This window comes from Macaca nemestrina, chromosome 2 (assembly GCF_043159975.1).
Source record: "Macaca nemestrina isolate mMacNem1 chromosome 2, mMacNem.hap1, whole genome shotgun sequence".
NCBI lineage: Eukaryota > Metazoa > Chordata > Mammalia > Primates > Cercopithecidae > Macaca > Macaca nemestrina.
In genome coordinates this window covers 93,853,535-93,858,914 of record NC_092126.1, presented here as the reverse complement: position 1 = coordinate 93,858,914, position 5,380 = coordinate 93,853,535, and the positions used below count along the sequence as shown (strand labels likewise).

At 40.4% G+C, this 5,380-nt stretch overlaps 1 pseudogene; it reads left to right on the top strand.

The window, feature by feature from the left end:
* Window positions 1-3,315: 3,315 nt before the first annotated feature.
* Window positions 3,316-3,819, top strand: LOC105480084 (large ribosomal subunit protein eL32-like; annotated as a pseudogene).
* Window positions 3,820-5,380: the final 1,561 nt, after the last annotated feature.

Here is a 5,380-nt window from a genome sequence, read left to right as displayed (position 1 = left end):
CTCCATTCCACCTGGTTATATCTGACATCATCTTTTTCATGTTTTGGCATAATGGCACTACCTCAAAGAGGTGAATTGGCTAGCCTAAGGTAACCACAATAGACTCAAGCTTGCTGTGGAGGTCAGTGATCTTGCCTTCTGGTCAAAAATGTTTCATTACCAACTTGGGCAACATGGCAAGACAGCATCTCTACCAAAAATCTCTTTAAAACTTAGTCAGGTGTGGTGGCATGTGCTTGTTATCCCAGCTACTCAGGAGGCTGAGGCAGGAGGATCACTTGAGCCCAGGAGTTCAAGGTTGCAGTGAGCTATGATCATGCCACTGTGCTTCAGCCCAGGCAACAGAGCAAGACCCTGTCTCTAAAGTAAATAAATAAAATTTAAAAGTATGTTTTAACAGTTCTTTTTCTTATTAAATTACATTATGAATGGAATTCCAAATAAATGGTTGGGGTTCAGGGGGAGCAGTATTTTTTTTGAGATAGAGTCTTGCTCTGTCACCCAGGCCAGAATGCAGTGGTGTGATCTCAGCTCATTGCAAGCTCTGCCTCCCGGATTCATGCCATTCTCCTACCTCAACCTGCCAAGTAGCTGGGACTACAAGCATCCGCCACCATGCCCAGCTAATTTTTTGTATTTTTAGTAGAGATGGGATTTCACCATGTTAGCCAGGATGCTCTCGATCTCCTGACCTTGTGATCCACCCACCTTGGCCTCCCAAAGTTCGGGGAACAGTATTTTAATCACCCTAACAAACTATTTTCATTTAAGTCTTGACTTCTTATCTGTTTGCACATATAAATTTTACAAAATTATAATCATAGTGCTGATCAACTTTTTTTTTCAAACTCCAGTATACACCAGAGGATCAATTTATATTCTGCTTTATTTTTTGTGCACATATTGTTAAGCATTTTCCATGTTTTTACATAGATTAGGTATCTATTCATGGTTTTTTTATTTTTAATTTTTTCTGGAGAATGGGGGTATCACCATATTGCCCAGGCAAGTCTCGAACTCCTAGGCTCAAGCTATCCTCCCACCTTTGCCTCCCTAAGTGCTGGTGTTACAGGCGTGAGCCACTGCATCCATTCTATTTATTTTTATCATTCATATCTCATGTATTCATCTATATTTACTTTGAACTTATAATGAATGAAGTACTGGGCAAGATACTGTCATGCCAAAACAGAAATCTTTGTATCTTTGCTCTAGGGGAGTTTATATCTAGTCTTCATTAATCAGTTAATTTGCCTTGCATCTTTTTTTCTTTTTCTTTTTTTTTTTTTTTTGGAGTGCAGTGGCACACTCTCCACTCACTGCAACCTCCGCCTCCCGAGTTCAAGCGATTCTTCTGCCTCAGCCTCTAGAGTAGCTGGGACTACAAGGCACCTGCCACCACACCCACTAATTTTTGTATTTTCAGTAGAGGTGGGGTTTCTCCATGTTGGCCAGGCTGGTCTTGAACTCTTGACCTCAAGTGATCTGCCCACCTCAGCCTCCCACAGTGCTGGGATTACAGGCATGAGCCACCATGCCTGGTGCCTTCCATCTTTTATTAATATTACTCTTCAATATGATAGTCTATATTAATACAATAATATAGTCTCCTTTGCTCTGTAAATTACACCATGTAGCCTCTTTTTTTCAAAATAGTCCTACCTATAAATTGCATTTACTCTTTTATAGTTTCTTCTCATTTAAACTTTCCTAAAAAATCTCATGTTTTCCTGATCTTGCAGGATACAGTAAAGTTTCTCTTCAAAGGTTTAGCCTGCTAACTTCCTGGTTCTTTGTTCCCAAACTTAACTTTCTTGTTCTACATGCCTCCTCGCCCCTAGTTACTGTAAACAGCCTACACCCTTCCCGTCAGCTCTAATCAATAACTCACATCTGTTTCCTTGGTTACCTGCACCCATTCTTTGCCTGATACTGCATGTCTCACATGCTTCACCACTGTACCTCATGTCCCCCTTCCCTTCCATATTTACAAAGATATTTGAAAGTAGCCAATTGGGTCAGCTCAGATTGTGTGGTCTGACCCCAGCCCATTGCGGAGTGACACAAAGGTAAGGACTATGTGCCAGAGATAAAAACATCTTGCTCTCCTTTGTTCTGTGTGCTCTTGCAATCTTGATTGATGCAAGTGGCACCCTTCTGCAGAAGTAAGTTGCCTTGCTGAGAAAACTTTTGCCTGAATGCTGGTTCCACTTTGTGGCACCGAGCATTTATTTCTAGAGCATTTTTATATCCAACCATCTTAAATGCTGAACATTCACTAGAGACTCCCAAAACTTAATCTTCTCTAAAATCATTGCAAGTTTTGAAGAGACCTCAAATATAATTTTTTCCAAAAAGAACTTATCTGCCTCCACAAATAAAGGGATCTTCTATATTCTATGTTAACTAATGGCATCATTATGTACCCAATTGTTCATAATGTTTTGTTTAAGTAAAAACTTAAATTTACCCATGAATCTCTCCTCATTTCTTATCACATCTCTACCTAGTAGGCCTCATTACTTCAACATTTTAAATATCTCACTTTTATCTCTTTATCTACATTCTCATTGTATTCCTTCAGTTTCTACTCATCTCTTCTGTATGCTTGCAGTAGCCCTTTAACTGTTTTTTGCCTTCTCCATTGTGATTTTTCAGTCTTTATCCTAACTGGTTTTTGCCTTCTCCATTGTGATTTTTCAGTCTTTATCCCTCTCTACTGATAAGAATTCTTTTTTTAAAAGTCAACCTTAGGCCAGGTGTGGTGATTCATACATGTAACCATAGCACTTTGGAAGACGAAGGTAGGTGGATCATTTGAGGCCAGGAGTTCGAGACCAGCCTGGGCAACACGGTGAAAACCAGTCTTTACAAAAGTACAAAAGTTAGAAAATCTCAGCCGGTCACGGTGGCTCATGCCTGTAATCCTAGTGCTGTGGGAGGCTGAGGCCGGTGGATCACTTGAGGTCAGGAGTTCAAAACCAGCCTGGCCAACATAGTGAAACCCCATCTCTACTAAAAATACAAAAAAAATTAGCTGGGCATACTGGTGGGCACCTGTAATCCCAGCTATTCAGGAGGCTGAGACAGGAGAATTGCTTGAACCCAGGAGGCCGAGGTTGCAGTGAGCCGAGGTTGCACCACTGGACCCCAGCCTGGCATTCCCGAGCAAGGCTCCATCTCAAAAAAAAAAAAAAAAAAAAAAAAAATATATATATATATATATATATGTAGTCTTATAACCTTGTCTCAAAATAAATAAGTTAATTTTTTAAAACCCCAACCTGGGCGCTGCTTATGAAAGTGGCAGTCATCTCCTCCTCAGAATCATGTTTGCCCTCAGATCCCTTGTGAAGCCCAAGATTGTCGAAAAGAGAACGAAGAAGTTCATCTGGCACCAGTCTGACCGATACATCAAAATGAAGCCTAACTGGCGGAAACCCAGAGGTACTGACAACGGGGTTCATAGAAGGTTCAAGGGCCAGATCTTGATGCCCAACATTGGTTATGGGAGCAACAAAAACTACAAAGCACATGCTGCCCAGTGGCTTCTGGAAGTTCCTGTTCCACAACATCAAGGAGCTGAAAGTGCTGCTGATATGCAACAAATCTTACTGTGCTGAGATTGCTCACAGTGTTTCCTCCAAGAACCACAAAGCCATGGTGGAAAGAGCTGCCCAGCTGGCCATCAGAGTCACCAACCCCAATGCCAGGCTGCGCAGCAAAGAAAATGAGTAGACAACTCATATGCACGTTTTGTATTTAAATAAAAATGTAAAAACTGCAAAAACAAACAAACAAACAAAAAACAAAAAACCTTAGTCAAATGGTCTTCTTACTTCTAAACACACGATTTCTTGTTTGTTATCTGACACTATCAATTCATCATATTATCACCATTTTAAACATATATTGAACATGTAATATATGCCAGATATTCTTCTAAGTACTTTATATTATTTAATCTTTGCATCAGCCCTTTTGAAACAGCATTTTTCATTCCAGTTTTACAAATGCAAATACCAGGACATAGAGAGGTTAAATGATTTGCCCAAGATCAGTAATTTGGCAGAGCCAGGTAGTTTGACTCTAGAGTCTTTGTTCTTAACATTACCTTACCTCACAGCTACCTTTCACAAATATATTAATTCCAGACCTCTTAGTGTGGCTTATAGTATTATTCCCAATTCAATCTGAAATCCATCTCCCCATTCATTAATTACTTATTAAGTACCAAGTATAGTTGATATGTATATTTTTAAAACTTCCTTCAAAGAGCATGTGAGTTGGTGAAAAATAACGAGTACAAAATGTTGCAAACACTTATGTGGTATAATACAATGCAGTATAAATATTTTCAAATTCTATGTGAACAGAGGGAAAAACTTAAACTGGGCTGAATTTTGCTTTTTCACACTGTTGTCATTTTTCATGTTGTTCATAGGTTCGAAATGTCCCCTTCCTTGACTATCAGCCAAACTACAGTATCTTCAAGATGCCACTAAATTGTCTTCTGCTCTGTGGAGGCACCACTGACACAGTGCAAAATTGGCATTCCTTCTTTGCACACCCATCTTACATGGTGCAGAGTTGTAATATTGCATAGTCTATCGAATTGTTATCGCTTGTTTATGTGGGTGTCCTCCACCTTCACTCCCAGAATTTATTTATTTATTTATTTATTTATTTATTTATTTATTTTTTTGAGACGGAGTCTTGCTCTGTTGCCCAGGCTGGACTGCAGTGGCCGGATCTCAGCTCACTGCAAGCTCCGCCTCCCGGGTTCACTCCATTCTCCTGCCTCAGCCTCCCAAGTAGCTGGGACTATAGGCGCCCGCCGCCTCGCCTGGCTAGTTTTTTGTATTTTTTAGTAGAGACGGGGTTTCACCGTGTTAGCCAGGATGGTCTCGATCTCCTGACCTCGTGATCCGCCCGTCTCGGCCTCCCAAAGTGCTGGGATTACAGGCTTGAGCCACCGCGCCCGGCCCACTCCCAGAATTTAAACAGAGGTCAGTCTTATTTTTCTTTGTATTCCCTTCTACTACCTAGCGTTGAGCATAGACAATCTTCAATTGTTGCTTAAAACACACAAAAAATAAAAATGATGGTAGTCAACACTTATGATCAGTTTATTATGTGCCTGGCTCTAAGTGCTTCACATAAGTCAGATGAATGAATGGATAGATGAATGAATGAATGAATGAATGAATGAAACAGTCTAGAGAGAGTTGGTTGGTTAAAGCTGTGTTTCACAGATTTTCAGTCATCAGTAGGTTCTACACTCTGTACATTGTGGTAGGCAGAATTCTAAAGTAGCCCTCCTGATTCTGCTTCCTGGTATGCATGTTTTTGTGTGGGTAGAACCTGGAACTTGCTTGTA